An 18,627-nucleotide genomic window follows, 5' to 3' on the forward strand; every position below is an offset into this window, starting at 1 on the left:
CATGCAGATGGCCAACAGGCACATGAAAAGACACCCAACATAGCTAATCATCAGGGAAATGCAAATCAAAACCACAATGAGATATCACCTCACACTTGTCAGAATGGCTATCATCAAAAAGGACACAAATAACAAATATTGGCAACAATGTGGAGAAAAGGGTACCCTCATACACTGTTGGTGGGAATGTCAATTGATGCAGCCACTGTGGAAAACAGTATGGAGTTTTCTCAGAAAACTAAAAATAGAACTACCATACGACCCAGCAATTCCACTCCTGGGTATATATCCAGAAAAGAAACGAAAACACTAATTCAAAATGATACATGCACCCCAGTGTTCGTAGCAGCATATTTACAATTGCCAAGATATGGAAACAACCTAAGTGTCCATCAACAGATGAATGGATAAAGAAGATGTGGTATATATACATATATACATTTGTGTGTGTATACACACACACACACATACACATACATACAAAGAATACTACTCAGCCATAAAAAAAGAATGAAATTTTGCCGTTTGCAACAACATGGATGGACTTGGACAGTATCATGCTAAGTGAAATAAGTCAGAGAAAGACAAATACTATATGATACCACTTATATGTGGAATCTAAAAAAATACAACAAACTAGTGCATATAACTAAAAAGGAACAGATATAGAGAACAAATTAGTGGTTACCAGTGGGGAGAGGGAAGGGGGAGGGGCAATATAAGGGTAGGGGATTATGAGGTATAAACTATTATGTATAAAATAAGCTACAAGAATATATTATACAACACAGGGACTATAGCCAACATTTTATAACAACTATAAATGGAGTATAACCTTTAAAAATTGTGAATCACTATATTTGTACACCTATAATTTATATAATATTGTACATCTACTATACTTCAATAAAAAAATTTAAAAAAATTCAGGTGGTCAAAAAAATAATAAAGTAGGTTTCTTTTCAACAACATATAGTTGGGTATTTTTTTTTTGATCCACTCTACCAATCTTTACCTTTTAACAGGTATACTTAGACCATTGACATTTTAAAGTGATTATTGATACAGTTGGATTAATATCTGACATATTTGTTACTATTTTCTATTTACTGACCTTATTAATAGTTCCTATTTTTGTCTTCCACTCTTTTTCTGTCTTTTGTGGTTTTTTTTTAAAATAAATTTATTTATTTTTATTTTTGGCTGCATTGGTTCTTTGTTGTTGCTTGTGGGCTTTCTCTAGTTGCAGTGAGTGGGGGCTATACTCTTCGTTTCGGTGCTAGGGCTTCTCATTGCGGTGGCTTCTCATTGCGGAGCACGGGCTCTAGGCTCACGGGCTTCAGTAGTTGTGGTGCATGGGCTCAGTGGTTGTGGCTCGTGGGATCTAGAGCGCAGGCTCAGTAGTTGTGGCACACAGGCTTAGTTGCTCCATGGCATGTGGGATCTTCCTGGACCAGGGATTGAACCCATGTCCCTTGCATTGGCAGGCAGATTCTTAACCACTGTGCCACCAGGGAAGTCCCTCTTTTGTGGTTTTATTTCAGCATTTTATATTATTCAATTTTCTCTCCTGTCTTAATAACTATATCAATTATAATTGATATCAATTTTACTTCTTTTTTATTGTTTTTTTTTTTTTTAGTAGTTGTCCTAGAGTTTGTAATATACATTGACAACTAATCCAAGCGTACTTTCAAATAGCACCATATCTCTTCACGGGTAGTGCAAGTACCTTATAATAGCACAATATTCCCAAATCCTCCCTCCCATCTCTTGTATCATTGCTGTTATTCATTTCACTTATGCATAAACTATAATCATCAAATACACTGCTATTATTTTCTCAAACAAAATGTTATCTGTTAGATAAATTAAGAATACAAAGTGAAAGTTTTCATTTTACCTTCACTTATTCCTACTTTAATGCTCTTTCTTTCTTTATGTAGATCCCAGTTTCTGACCTATATCATTTTGCTTCTCTCTGAAGAGCTTTTTCTAATATTTCTTGCAAGGCAAGTCTACTTGCAACAAATTCCCTCAATTTTTATTCATCTAAGAAAGTATTTCTCCATTTTTAAAGGATAATTTCACAGGATACAGATTTCTAGGTTGCTGTTTGTTTTTTTGTTTTTTCTCTCTCTCTCACAACACTAAATATTTCGCTCCTCTCTTTTTGATTGCCTGGTTTCTGAAGAGAAGTTGGATGTAGTTCTTATCTTTGCTCCTCTACAGGTAAGGTGTTTTTTCCCTCTAGATTGATTTGCTGTAGATTGAGTAAGATATGCTTAGGTGGTTTGTAGGCAGACGGGGGAGGTTATCCTATATGATGTTTTCTGAGTTTCCTGGATTTGTGTGGTTTTCTGTCTGACATTAATTTGGGGAAATTCTCAGTCATTATTGTTTCAAATATTGCTTCTGTTCCTTTTTTTTCTTCTCCTTCAGATTATCCCATTATGTGGATGAGAGAGCCAACCCAGGACTGAAACGTAGTTCTAATGCCAAAGTCCATGATTTTCGCCATGCTGCTTTATGAAGAGTTTGTTAGAAAATACTTAGTGTTAAGCCATAAATTACACAACCTGGAAAACTACAGTGGCATAATATAAAGTAAGCCTGAGTGAACAAACAAAACAAAGCAAACACCTGTGTTTAGGGCACTGAGAAAGGGATGAGGGTGGAAAAGAGATTACAATTACTGAGCAGTTAGAATATATGAGGTTCTGTGGTCTGGTCTTTACAAACTTTTTCTCTTTTACTCCTCCCAACAGCCCTGTGAAGCAGAGATTATTATTTTCATTTTACCAATGAGGCTATGAAGCACAGGGAGGGTTAACCCTTGGCAAAACTGTCAACTTAAAGATTGGCTCTTATGCTTTTGTTCCTTTTTACCTATTTCCCACTCCCCTATCCCCAACATTTCGATCCTCCTCCTTCTTGATGCCCTGAAGTAGGTGAGGCTTCCTTTGAAATTTGAAAATCTCATCCTTGACAATCTCAGGAAAAAAAGTTGATAGAAAAATTAGGTGCTTCAACCTTATCTCTTGATTGGCTTGATTTTATTGTCAAAGAAGTGTGTGTGTGTGCACGCGCGTGTGTTTAAAATGGGTTCTATTTTCCTTGCTTCCTTCTTTCCTTTCTTCCGTTTTCTTCACCCCCCCCCCCCTTTATTTTCTTTTGTGTTTAGAAATGTCTGCCTTTTGCCTTGCAACTCGAATGACAACTTGGCTTGGTATAATATCATTGGGTCTTACATTCTTTCCGGCAGAAATTGTAGGTACTGCTCACCTGTCTTTTGTGGAAAAGTAGGGGGACAGCCTGACCTTTCCCCATTGTAGGTAGATAGCCTTTTCTGCTTGAATGCATCAGGAAACCTTTCTTTATCCCTAAAGTTAAATATCTTAATCAATGTCTATTGTTTTACATCAAATAATCTCTGGGTATATGGTGTACCACCATTTCAATAGGAGATTTCATTCTTTCATTTCAGGGAAATTTTCCTTCATTGTATTTCTGAATAATTTTTATCTTCTATTGTTGAGTATGCTATTTCAGGGACAATAATTATCTATATTTTGTATCATCTAGATCTGAACATCTTATTTTGTCTCTAATTGTTTTAATTTCTTTGTAGTTTTCTGCTGTGTTCATAGTGATTATTTTAAGTCATTCTTCAATGCCAGTAACTCTTCAGTTGTGTCTAGACTGTTCTTTGATTTCTAATTTATTTGTTAGATCTGTAATAGTATTATTTTGGTTCTGATTGGTTTCCTCAGCCTTGCAAGTCTCTTTCATCTCTTTCTGTTGTTTCAGCATTTTGTCTTTGAGTTCTTATTTATTGATAGCATATTTTAAAGTTTTTCTTTAGCACAAGACAATCTGGGGGAGTTTTCTTCTGTTTTGGGGGTTTTGTTTTCTTCCAGGCTGTTTCCTTTGTGTCTGGTTCTCTCTCTGTCTCTCTCTCTGGCACATTTACAAGGTTGACATGATTTTTTTTGTGGACATGCCATTTATTTTCATTTTGCTCAAGCTACAGTTGGGCAGTTCTGTATACTCTCCAGTCTCTCTGACCTACTGTACTTCTCCTTGACCTTCTTTGTACCTTCCCTGGAAACTAACAGCCCAGTGGATAGCAACTTGGGGGCTGGATGTCATTTTCTATTTACTTTCCTGCAGCAGGAGACTTGAGAGGGAAAGGAGAAGAACTCCTCTGGACCTGCCTGCAGCCCTTGCTGGGATCCTGGACTGCGTTCTCTCTTCTGAGTCCCAGCGAATGTCCTTTACCAGGGCCAGTCTTCCCAGTGAGGGCCAGGAATCTTCTAATCCATGGACTCTGGCTGGCTCCTCCAACTCAGCAATGACCTTGGAGAACTGGCAGTCCCTGTCAACCCCTCTTTCTTCAGCCAGGATTTGCGATGGTGCAGAGTGGCTCCTATGCTCAGAGTTTCCACACTAACTCACACTTCTGGCCACTTCTCTTCAAATCAAGGCGAATTCAGAGTATCAGAATTTTGTTGACTCACCTCTCTCAGTTCTCTTTCTGAGGAGCGGGCGTGGTAAGCAAGGTTAAGAGCTACTTTTCAAACTTTATTACATGAAGTTTTATCCTTTTTCAATTTTGATTGCTGCTGATGAATTTTTGGCCTTTTGAAAAACAATATTTTTGTTCATTTCATTAGGTACTGAGGGAGAAATGTTCTCTGATCTTATTTCCTTTACCCCAAAGTTTCAGAACAACTTTGCAGCAAGCACTACTGGTGATTCCAAGTGGATGGTTCATGAACCAAACTCAGAAAAAAAACAAAGGATGAAATTCAGACTCAAGGTAAAAATAAAATTAAGGATGGAGTGGAAAGCAGAGAGCCTTATTTTGTATTGGCTTTAAATAGTGAGATGGTTCCTAATATCATATTTACTTAAATGATATACTTATTATACTTAAGAGCTAAGAAAAAAGCCAGGACACTTTGCTTTTACCTTTCCCAATGTTAAAAAGCACCGAAGGTGAATAGGGGCAGGTTAAAAGCCTCATATATTAAATACATTTTAAAAAGAAATCCAAAGCATTTTCACAATCACATAAGGTATCAGAGTGGCATGAAAATGTGTCCCAAGTACACAGTATCCTTTCCCAAGATGTCTCCTTCTAAAAGCAGATGAGCTGAACATCTCTGACTTTACCATACTTTGCATTTATTTATCTTACAGAGTGAAACTAATTCTTTCATTACTTTAAGAGATTAATTCTGTGTGCTTACTTCAACAAGACTTGATGTTTTCCATTTGTGCTCAGCCACATTTTAAGCAACACCCTGGGAGATAGTCAGCGCTGTGTACAGGGATTTCACTGCACAGTTCACATCGAGATCAGCAAAAGGGTGGATAAATCCCTAGGTGCAGCTTTAATTTTGTTGCCAGAAAAAAAAAAAACCCAAAAAACCAACCAGTGTTCGGAGTCCATCAGGCTTAGCTTCTCTGATGTGCCTCTGCGAAGTGCATCAGGCAGGAAACAGCACATATTGGGGCTTGACCTCCCTTGAATCACAGCTGCCAGCCAGACCCGGGAGGCTTGGTCCTTGGAGCCCAGCGACCACGCTGCCCAGTGTTGCAGGTCACTGGTTCTTGAAAGCTGTTTATCCTCTTTTCAGCATTTGGCAGATGTGCTTCACCATTAGCTCAAGTATCCCTGTGTTCCTTAGATGATTCACAGTGACTGCTCCACATGTCACCTTAACCTAGTGAGCACATTTGCAAGAGCTGTTTATTCATTTTAAAGTTTACGAATGCCTCCTAGTCACAGTGACTAAAGAGACTATGTGAGCCAATGGCCAATAAATACCATTGATTTCCTCATATGCTTCACAATGACTAGTTAGGTATAGTTATGGGGGCAGGGTGGCAGTGGTTGAGCTCCTGTCTCCACCACTAAGTTTTTTTTTTCCTTTTTTTTATTTATTTATTTATTTGGCTGCATCAGGTCTTCCTTGTGGCGTGTGGGCTTCTCTCTAGTTGTGGTGCACAGGCTTAGTAGTTGCAGCACATGGGCTCTCTAGTTGTGGTGCGAGGTCTCTAGAGCGCGCGGGCTTAGTTGCCCCGTGGCATGTGGGATCTTAGTTCCCTGACCAGGGATCGAACCCACGTCCCCTCCATTGGAAGGCAGATTCTTAACCACTGGACCACCAGGGAAGTCTCTCCACCACTAACTAACTGCATGACAGAGCTAGGTACTTACCCTCATCGGGTTCTTTATCTGTGAAATGGGGATAATAATGGCACCCATTGGGAAGATTAAAAAAAAGCTAATCTACAGGGAATTCTTAGCCCTGTGCAAACGACACAGCCACTGAACATGATTATCATCATACTATTTTATTAGAGAAGTCTGGTACCAAAGGTTCAAGATTATACATTTTAAATTTCTATTGAGTTGCTTTAGCAATGAACACGAATATAGTGAAGTACTTCTGAAACCATATGCTCTTCATTTTCAAGTTTTAAAAATTTATTTTTAACTGTATAAAACCACCACCTGGTTTTATGGATAAGGACTCAAAGAAATACAGAGACCTCCCTGGGGTCACAAAGCTGACTAGAGGTAAAGTCAATACTAATAAACCTCTAGTAACCTTATTTTGAGTCCAGTGCTCTTTTTAATACATTACCTTGACTTTCTTTGTGTGATCCAATTCATCAGTGGAGGCTCTCATATTGTAGCCATGTTTCTATAGAGGCTTTCTAGATGTTAGTAACTTCACATTTTAGCTGTTGTAACAGAGAGCCTCAAAATAGCCCTGGGTTAAACAAGACATTTACCTCTCTTGTTAAAGTTCAGCTAAGCAATCTGGGCTGGTATGGTGGCCCTGCAATCATCAGAGACCCAGGCTTCTATTTTGATGCCCTGCCCACTTCAGCAGATGGTGTCCATCTTTGGTCCAAGAGGGCAACTCCTGCCTTTACCATCATTTCCACTTTCCAGGAAAGATGTGGAAAAGGGTAAAAGTGGGCTCACTACTTTTGTTTAAGAACACATAACATTTTGGCTCACAACCCATTCACCTGAACTTAGTTATGTAGCTACATCTAGCTGCAAAGGAGGATAGGAAATGTATTTTTTGGATGTATCCACCCGATAATTCTATTTCTATGTAAAAAGGGAAGACTGGATATTGGCGTATAATTAACAGTCTCTGATTCACACACACAATAAGCTTTAAGTAGTTTGATGTTTTTACAAATGTACTAAAGTTTCTAGAGATGAATACAACAGCTGGAAGGTATACGTAGGTCCTAAGTGCCTACAAAGGATAATTAACCTATTTCTTAAAATATGGTTCAGGACTGCAGCTTCCACGTAAGGATCTAGGAAGGTGGTATGGGGTTCCACACGGTATTAACAATATTTACAAAGCCAATAGATGAAAAGGTAGATACTAACAAGTGTTGGTGAGAATGTATAGAAACTGTAACTTTTGCACTCTGCTGTTGGGAATGTAGAATGGTGTAGCCACTCTGTAAAACATCTGGCAGTTTCTTAAAATGTTAAACATAGAGGTATTGTATGACCCAACAATTCCAATCCTAGTTATCTGCCCAAGAGAAATTAAACATCATGTCCACACAAAGATTTGTATGTGAATGTTTATAGGAACATTAACATGGATAGGAATATCCAAAAAGTAGAAACAACCCAAATGTCCATGAACTGGCAAATGGATAAATAGAATGTGGTATATCTATGCAGTGCAGTACTATTCCAGCAATAAAAAGTAACCCAGTACTGATATATGTTCCAACATGGATGAATCTCAAAAACGTTGTGTTAAATGAAAGAGGCCAGATACAAAACACCACATATTGTATAATTTCATTTATATGAAACACCCAGAATAGGCAAATCTATAAGGACAGGAAATAGATTAGTGGTTGCCTAGGGCTGGGGGTAGGAATGGGAGTAGGGGTAGGGTGGGGTGGTGTGGGAGAATTTTGACTGCAAATAAGCATGAGAGTGGGTGGGTGTGTGTGTGTGTGTGTGTGTGTGTGTGGTGATGGAAATGTTCTAAAATTTTGATTGTGGTAATGGTTATACAACTCTGTAAATTTACTAAGAATTATTGAATTGTACAATTTTAAAAGGCCAGTGGAAGCAGCATATATATCCTTAACTGGCAGGTACAATAGGCTAAATGAGCAGGGCCAGGCTGGGCCAGGGACAATGTAGGTGCTGGAGGTACCAGAGAAGAAAATACTTGTTCTCAGCTTGCAAAGGGCTCAGATCTTAGGTTCGTGATTTTTTACTTCTCACGTGTCCATCCTCATAGCACAGCTGCCTTCTAATTTGATAACTTTACCTCAAATGAGGTCTTTTGTTTTCTGATAACCACACTCAGGCCTCTTGAAATATACTCTTAAATAAATCTTGCTCCTACCATCAGCTCAGCAGTTTCCTCCAGCTAGATGCAGCCTTCCATGCATCTAAGCGTGTTTTTCACTTGTTGTGTAGCCTGAGAAAATCTAGAATTCGAGGACACACCTGATTCGTGGCTGGGAAATTAAGTGGTTAAAAACAGCCATGGCCTGTGCCACACTCAGGGATGGGAAGAGGTGAACCAGGAGAGTGGCAGCAGGCAATAGGAGGAGAAAAACCGAGAGTCAGTCATGCTGGACTTCTGCCTGGAGAATAAACATGTGACAGCTCCAGGGGGTATGGGGTAGAGTGAGCCAAGCATGTAACAAAAGCAGCAGGCAGAGTATATTCCCAAGGTCTCTGATGGCCACTCACGATCCTACAGTTTCCATGAGAAAAAACCACGCTGATATTCCTAATCATTTATTCATTGATTCATCCTTCACATATTCAGTAGCTAATATGTTTTTGTCCCCCCTATTGCCAGGAGTAAGGATGCTCCTAAGAGCCTTGACTTGGCTTCTTGTTCTGCCTGCCTCTCAAGCTCAGGTCTCATCTCAGTATCTTATAAATTTTCCTTTCATGTTTTTTATAATTTCAAGGAGTCTGTATGCCCTTGAGTTTTATGAAAAAAATAAGATGAGGGCTAAAATTAGCTTCTTGTACCTGCAGTATACCAGAAGGTACTACCTTCCCACATTTCTTGAGCACTTTGTTCCCTTCCTTAATATTACAAAATACTTTCCAAGTTCACATACAAAGCCACAATGCACAACTTTAGACTTAAGTATGAAAAAAACATTAAATGACCGTAACTAACTCAGTTATCCAATCTGCATACCAATAACAAAATTAAAAAATGATCTGAGAATTCTTTCCAATGAAACATCCTGGCCCAGATAGCTTCATGAGTAAGCCTTTCAAATGTTCAGAAATCACATGATTCTCATCCTTTGTAACCTCCTTCAAAGATAAAAATATGGAAAACTACCTAATTAATTATTTTTTTAAAAATTACCTTGGTACCAAATTACCTTGGTACCAAAACTTAAAACAACCTTGATACCAGTACCAAAACTTAAAACAACAACTCTAAATCAATCTTATATATCAATATGGATGCAAAAACCTTGGGTAAAATACTTACAAATGAAATTAAAGAACATTTTTAGGGACTTTTCACCATGTCCAAGTAAAATTTCCCCAAGAAATGGGAATATACTAATATTAGCATTTGAGACAGACTAAAGATGGCCACAAATTCTTTGACACTCCTCCCAATGAGAGGTAGGGTCTATTGGGCCTCCCCTTGAATCTGGGACAACCTGGCCACACTGACCAGTTTAGAATGGTGGACGTGACACTACGACAGTTATGGGTCTAGGCTTTGTGAGAACTGGCAGCTTTCATTTTGGTTTCTTGGATACCTGAACCACCTGTAAGAAGTTGGACTTCCCTATTGGGGAGTCCACATAGAGAGGCTCTGAGAACTACATGGAGAAGAACCAGGGTCTGGCTGGGTACACCCTTCTAGCTATCCCCACTAAGACGCCAACAATGAATGAAGCCATCTTGGACCCTCCAGACCATCCCAGGCATGGCTCCATACCATCAAGTGACCCCACTCAACGTCATGGAGAGAGAAGAGTCACCTGACTGAGTCCTGTCCGTACTCCTAACCCACAAAATCATGACATATAATAGAACAGTGGTTGTTTTATTTGGGGTAGTCTGTTAAACAACAATAGATAACTGGAACAATGGCTCAGCAACATGTGAACGGACATTCCACATAAAAAGAAAATTTCTAATCTATACATAAAAATGAATCTTCAATCTTGCAAGTAGAGCATAGGGAAACCAACATTGCTATACTGCTGTTGAGTGCAGAGTCTGTGCGACCTTTTTGAAAGGTAATTTGGCAATATGCATCCAAATATAAAATTTGCAGACTCATGATCTAAAAATTTCACTTCTAGGCATTCCTTCTAAGGAAATAACCCATTAAGGGCACAATGATCTATGTACAAAGATATTTTCTGTAGAGTTATATGTAACAGAAAAATTGGTAGCAGTCTAAATGCTCATCAGCATAGGACCGGTTAAATAAAACACACGCATCCCTCCAATGGCATTACACCAGTTATTAAAAGGGATGCCTGGAAGATATAAACCAAGTTGGTTATATGTCTATCTCTGAGGCCTAGAATTAGGGGGGACTTTCACTTTCTGCTTAACATTTCCCCCTTCCCCCAATCATATATTACTTTTATAAAAGAATAAAGAGAAAGTATTTAAATTTGAAAAAAATAAAGATACAGTATCTAAAAGGAGTCCTCCATATGGTTCAGCCTAACTGGAGCTCTGCTCTGGGGCTTGGAACTCACCTCATAGTATCTGTTATTTCCTCTTGGGACCATACAGGGACCAGTATTTGGTAGAGACTAGGATTCAAGCGTTCAGCATCTGATATCCCAGCCATCTGCCTCTCAATTTATAAATATCTCTTGGCATCCAGAGCTATAACTATGTATGTATACATGCTCTCTACAGTTAGAATTTGTAAACAGAAAAATTTTGCACCCCTTAGACAGCCCTGGAATTAACAACATAATATGAAGACCTTTTTCTTTACCTAAATTTTGAATCTATATCATTAACCAATGACTTCACCATCCTACCTCTAGCTCCTTGATTTTGTTTCTCTTAGGATACCAGTTCCCTGTCCCTTACCTCTGTGTCTTCCTTTCCTGTGCTTTACACATGATGCTCCTGGAGGCTCTGACTGGAGACGCCCCACTCCCTTGTCAACTCCTATGGCTTCAAATCTCATCTCTATGTTAGTGAGTCCTGTTCTCTCCATTGAGTATCTCTAACCCACTTCTAAGAATTTGTCCTACAGCTATACTTTCAAATGTCACAAAGACATATATTCAAGAATTCTCATTACATTATTTGTAATAACAGCAAAAACAGTCACAAAGGTAGAAAAAAACTTTGTTATTGTTAGATGAGTCAAGTAAATGATGCTACATTTATGTAATGTGATACAATTCAACCATTAAAAACAATTGGTTTACATTATGGAAAGCTATCCAAGACATATTTGTGGGGAGAAAAATAAGATGCAAAGCAATATACACAACATTATCACATTTCTGTTTCTAAAAAATGATAAATAATATACATACAAACACATTCAGTAAAATTCCACCTTAGTATGTTAAGTAGAGTCTAAAAAATTCAGCAGCCCAAGATGTGAGTTTCCTTTACTGTGAGGTTAATAAAGTGATGCTATCTGGAGCTGAGGTCCAGTTTCGAGACCCAAATCCAACCTAGTCCTAACTTCAGTTTGGCGCCACCTGGTGGCAGAAACCGACTCCAGCTTAAATATTACCGGCCGGCAGCTTCTAGAACAGTGGCAGTGCTTCCAAAAATCCTCAGGTTCATTGGCTCCCTTACCTAGGGGAGACTGGGTAGGAGAATAATGAAGGTATGGGAACCCATTTTCGCCTCTTCATTTCCCTAGATAGGGTGGCATGTCACGTTCCCTTCCTTCTACCTCCCCACCATGTCCCACCACATTTTCCAGAGCCTGGGCTGAGCAAGACCAGGAGGTAACCACATTTATGTCGGAATCTGAGCTCCCCGGGCCAGTCTGCCAGTAATAATAATATATAAAATTATATTATAAAATATAAAAACCACACAGGATGCCTATCAAAGTGCTGACCCTCCCTGAGGGATGCAGTGTTGCCCCGGGGGGGTAGAGACTGACAAAAAGTTTCCCACAGTCATAACTGGAGGCTGTCAACCTTCTGTGATGTCAAGCGGTATAGGAAGGACATCAACTGACCTTTCCAAACAAGCTAAAGGAAGCATTTATTGACTCAGAGACCCTCATCCAAAGATGACCCATGTCCCAAGCTTGCCAGTTATCATCTCCACCTCCCACTGGACATGAAAGACCAGGGAGATATGAGGGAACTAGAAGTTCTCAGTGATGCAGGAATGTGACTGAAATGACATGCACAATGGCCACCTGGCTCCACACTGGTTACCTGGACCACAGTTACTTCATTTTTATTTTTAAAAGCATTCTTTTATTTAATGGTTAAGGCAGATGTAGAATGCATGTTTAATAGACTACAAAACTGGCTGTTCTAGTTAGCATAAAGTTTAAGCCAAATCATGTATAAGCCAAAATGACTTCCCCATATCTCAATATGTGAAAATTGCTTCCATCAGTCTTTTTCCTCATTTATTGTACTTGTAGAAATAATATTCTCACTTTTCCTGATTTCTTTGCTTCTTGTTCTTTTGTGCTTAACAACATATTGAGAATTGCTTCTCCTTTTCCTTGTTTCCTTTAGGAAATTAATAATATGTATTAAATCAAATGACCTACAGATGACTTAAAAAAAAAATCTGTTAGCAACAGTTAATCATGAAAATAACTCTTTAGACAAAGTAGTTAGTTAGTTTAGTTTTTTTTTTTTTTAAGGTAATTAGTATACATATGCCATGTAAATAGGAATTCATAGGGAATTCTTTCTGGGATTCTTCTGTTATTCTCCACAATCTTATTTCTCATAATTTTTCTTTATTGCAAAATTCCATTTAAAAATATAAATATCATCCATTAGAGTGGTGTTAATTAATCCATAAATAGAATCTATTCTTTCTAAAATCACTCATGGTTTACAAATATTCACATGTAAGTTGACTATACATTTGTAAGTCATGTTTTATTTCTATGTATGGGGAATAATTTATTTTTTAAATTATTTTGTTTAACTCAGCTCCAAAGTATGTTAGCTTCCTAATCTATAAATTGAAGCACTTCCAGATTATTCAGGAAAGTCATCTTCTAAAGCATATATATGCATTATTAGTGATTATTTGCATGTATCCCATGTGTAAGTATTTTGGGATGGCTAATTGATATATGTATAATGAAAGCAATTTCTATTTTAGATTGATAAGCAAGAACTTATATCTAACTTTATGCATAGTCAGTATTCCTCACTTTGTATATACATTAAAATTTTATTTTAATAACAGCAATGAAAATAAGAAAAAAGCATGAATTACATTGAGATTAAAAACTCAGAAAAAGCTTGCCTGGTCTATTTGACATGAAGTATGCAGGAAGATAAAACCCAGGGATGTTATTAGTGAGGCATGCTGCTTTGTTTTAAAGAGGCATTCTTTTTTTAATATAATAAGAAAGAACTATTAATAGCAACAGACTGTAGGCTGCTAAAGAGTTTTTAGAATTAACACATTTTTTTTTCAATCACTTAGGATGTGCACTTTCTTCTGGAATTGCAGAACGATTGGCATATATGGAACTGAACACTGAATGGCAAACCAATTTAAAGTATTTTCGAAAAAGAATAACAGAGACAAAAATTCAAAGGAAGTTCAAACTCCTAGACTAGTTCCAAGGATCACACATGAGGCACACAAAACAAGCAGCCTCCAAGTTTGAGGAATGGAGATGGCTGACCCTTTAGGCAGGTAAATCAGAGCCCGCCTTTCCCGCCCCCCCTCCCCCAGGTGGAGAAGTCTTGAGGATAGAGTGGCAGAATTTCTTTCTTCACTTAATAAAATAAAAACGTACACATCTCCAAATATAATTTTAATCATTTTTTCAACAATAAAGTGCTTACCCCTCTATTTATCCAGTTGTATGCAGTCCATTTCCCTTCTATATGCTAACGTTTTCATTAGCACAGAGATTTCTGCAGGATCACATGCACATGTTGGTTATCTGAGTGCCTGTATTCTTTTCTGGGTCATATAAAAAAGTCTACTTGACCCTGTGAGTGACTTTTTATTGATTAAACTTCTATGTAGATCCTCTATTATACACTAGTTTCAGACCAAGAAATGTACCAGCAAGAAGGTCATGTTTCTGGGAGTTCCCTGGTGGTCCAGTGGGTAAGACTCTGCACTCCCAATGCAGGGGGCCCAGGTTCGATCCTTGGCTGGGGAACTAGAGCCCGCATGCTGCAACTAAGAGCCTGCATGTCGCAACTGAAAGATCCCGCATGCCCCAGCTAAAAATCCCACATGACGCAACAAAGATCCCACGTGCTGCACTGCAACTAAGACCCAGGGCAGCCAAAATAAATAAAATAAATAAATAAATATTAAAAAAAAAAAGACGGTCATATTTCTTTGCTTTTCCAAATCAAGATAAATTGAGCTTGAGAGCCTCATTCTCTAAGAAGTCATTATTAGTCATTTAGGGGTGATGCAAGAACCTCTGGCTTACAGGATCCAATAAAAAGGAGGATTCTGGCTTGGTCCTTGCGAAGGAACCTGGTGATCATCTGTGTAGTGTTAAGAAAGAGAAGTGCAGAGTACTGTGAGGGCAAATAATATAATTGGTGAGCCATTTGAGGGGGCAAGGAAAGCAGCCCTGGATAAGCGGCATTTAACAAGAGACATGAAGAAGAGTAGGATTTAGTTGGGCTGAGGTAGGAGATGAGGGAACAAGGAGCACATTCTAGGAAGAAGGAACACCATGTGGGAGACCTGGAAGCAGAACAGAGCCTGGAACTGAGAGAAGGCCAGGGTCCTCTCAGCACATCGATGTCACCCAACAACCAACATGAGCTGAACCCCCAGGGTGGGCCACCCCAGACTATAAAGACACAGGAGACCTGGCTCCTGCTCTCAGTCTGGGCGTGGAGCTGGGAAGAAATGAGCTGAGGGTTGTAGAGAGGTAAGCAAGCAAAGTGGGAGACATGAGGGAGTACCAACGCATTCTGAGAGGCTTTGGAGAAGAGGGGATGACAAGTTTGACTAGGAAAGGGCGTTCCCAGGCAAAGGGAACCCCACATGTGCAAGGAAAGGCCCACCAGGTCAGGGAACTTCTTGTGGTCTGAAATGCAGGATGGAGGGTGCATGAATGATGGGAATGGAGAGGGAGACAGAAGCCAGATCAGGAAGGACCTGTGTGCAAAGCTCAAGAGTCTCAACTGTAGCTGGTAGGTCAGTGGTTCTCAGTGGAGGTGACACCACCTCCCTGGGGGCATTCTGGACTTTGTGGGGGGGGGGGTTTGGTTGTCAAAATGATGGGAGGGGATGTGCAACTGGTATTTATTTAGTGGACAAGAATCAAGGATGCTGGGCATCCTGAAATGAGAGGGACACTCGCACACAATGAAGAACTCTTCCGTATTCAGGAGGATTCGAGAGGATTCACATGGGCAGTACCTTTGTTTATAATGGTCTGAGCTGAGAACCTAACTCCTCTTTTTGTATAGAACCCCAAATTCGTTGTGGTGATGGTGGTGGTTGTGGTTTTGTTTGTTTTGTATGGATTTCGTACACTAGATCTTTCAGGAATGAAACTTCCTTATAAATCAGGGAACTTTGTTTTGTCTAGAGCTTTACCAAGAGTTGTCTCCATTTTGGAAAATCTTGTCACCAGTGACAATGCTTCTCGTGGTATCTGAGCTGCCAGTAATACACAAATGCTCAGCTGTATGTGTAGCTGTCACGTCCACGGCACTTTGGCATTAGCCCTTGACCACTTCACTATGTCCTCCCATGTAGTCACAGGCAACCATTTGTGATTGAAATGCATACAATTTTTTTTTTCTTATTAGTCATCCATTTTATACACATCAGTGTATACATGTCAATACCAATCGCCCAATTCAGCACACCACCACCCCCACCCCCAGCTGCTTTCCCCCCTTGGTGTCCATACGTTTGTTCTCTACATCTGCATCTCAATTTCTGCCCTGAAAACTGGTTCATCTGTACCATTTTTCTAGGTTCCACATATATGCGTTAATATACGATATTTGTTTTTCTCTGATTTACTTCACTCTGTATGACAGTCTCTAGATCCATCCATGTCTCAACAAATGACCCAATTTCGTTCCTTTTTATGGCTGAGTAATATTCCATTGTATATATGTACCACATCTTCTTTATCCATTCGTCTGTCGATGGGTATTTAGGTTGCTTCCATGACCTGGCTATTGTAAATAGTGCTGCAATGAACATTGGGGTGCATGTGTCTTTTTGAATTATTGTTTTCTCTGGGTATATGCCCAGTAGTGGGATTGCTGGGTCATATGGTAATTCTATTTTTAGTTTTTTAAGGAAGCTCCATACTGTTCTCCATAGTGGCTGTATCAATTTACATTCCCACCAACAGTGCAAGAGGGTTCCCTTTTCTCCACACCCTCTCCAGCATGAAATGCATACAATTTTTATCATAAATCCTTTTAAGATATTGCCTTTACTTTACAGTTAAGGCACTAAGCTTAGTTTTGTGTTTGTAGAATGGTTATATTATCTACAAATTTTATTTCTGAAGAGTAAATGGTTTGGGAATATATACTTGAGAGAATCATTAGGTAGGTAACAAATGAAGCTATGTGTGTTGATGAGACCGAGCAGAGACCACATATAAAACAGTGGTCAGTTTTTGTGGGGTTTCAGACACCTTTGAGAACTTAATGGAAGTTATGAACCCATTTCCCATGAAAACAAACAATCACACAGATCCCAAACCAATCACACAGTGTCAGTGGTGTACTCAGAGGTCAGGGGAGCCTAAGCTCAGCATGTAGCTGGAAAGGAGTGTTTCTGGCATGTCTTCCTCTCAGAGATGTAGCGCTACTCTGCCTGTTGTATACATTACAATACAGAGATCATCTTACCTTCCCAGAAGGAGAATCTTCTCCCTACCCACATGAGCAGATGTATTTTGTTTAATGAATAATAATTGTAACTAAGCCCTATGGGGCCTTCCCAGGACAAACTGTCCCCCCGTGAATATCGCCTTCCTCTTGTTTCCTTCATCACAGCGCCGTGGGCTAGCAACACCTGGTCGGTGGCAAACACTCGGGGCTGTCCCTGAGACAAAGGTGCTCAGGTTGCTGCTGGACTGAATCCAAGAGCTGCCACTGGCCAGGGGCCAATGTGCCATGGGTGAGGTGCCCACTCGGGACTGCCATCCCATCTGGGGTGCCAAAATTGTCACCCAGCCAAACTTGGGTCCCTTTGCCCACAGGCAGTAAAGCCAATCTATTGACAACAGGCTGTGGTAACGGAAAGGGTACTGTTTACTGCAGGGTGCCAAGCAAGAAGTTCAGGCCTTTTAAACATTAGCTGCCTGAACTCTGCTTGGCGTCCTGAAATAAATGCTACACTTTTCTTCATCACAACCCAGTGTCAATAGATTGGCTTTACTTCAAGTGGGCAAAGGGACCCAAGTTTGGTTGGGTAACATAATCACCTTGAGTGAGGTCTGGAGGTTCGACTCCTCCTGGGAGGGCTTGAGTAGCAGTGGATGGTCGTTAGAAGGCTGGATTCCAATGACCGAAAGCCTACTGCTTCACTAATTGGCGATTCCCCATTCAGCGATCCTCAGAAGACCCACCTCACCTCTGACTGCTGCTGCCATTTTTTACTGGCCAAACTCGTCCCTGGCTTTACTCTTTCCTTAGGACTTTTTTCTTCAGGAGGCCCCTAGTGCATCGTGTTAACAATCCTCCGGATGGAAATACCGGAAGTACCTGAATCCCAGCAATGAACATCGCTTGGGCTCAATCTAGAACGTTCCCTCCATCCCTCTTTTTTCCTACTGTGCGCTCCACAACCACCAAGATCATAGCTGTGATATATTAAAGCACGTATGCTAGTGGAAACTAGAAAATTTGGGGGAGATTTATAATGGAAACGTACAAATTTTTGTTTTCTGTCATGTTACATTGTCTACTCTTTTTTCAAGTGAAAACAAAATTTATCAACTACAAAATTTATCATTCTCCAAAGTGCTTCAGTCACCGCTTAGCATCAATAAAAATGAACGTGATTCTATCGTCCACATGCAAGTCTTTAAACATTGTTAGATGTTTCATTTCTGTGGAATCCCAACCATAATTTTATTAAAAATCAATGCCAATACCCCAAACTAAACAAACCAAGATCAAATCAAAACCATCAAAACACAAGAAGAAAGAAGTACTTGCATTCTGGGGAGAGGGAGAGAGGGAGGATGGAAACAAACTACAGTTAGTAACAGACAATTTAACTGTGTATCTTTAATCTCCTGAATTCAGTTACTGTTTAAATGAAAACATGAAGTAGCAAAAACATGAGAGTCAAACAATAGAATCTTTCCCACTGAGAAAAAGAAAGTAAATGTGGGAAACTTCTTCCCTCAGGACAAAACAGACACTAAAAAAAGC

Source organism: Eubalaena glacialis, chromosome 9 (assembly GCF_028564815.1).
Source record: "Eubalaena glacialis isolate mEubGla1 chromosome 9, mEubGla1.1.hap2.+ XY, whole genome shotgun sequence".
NCBI lineage: Eukaryota > Metazoa > Chordata > Mammalia > Artiodactyla > Balaenidae > Eubalaena > Eubalaena glacialis.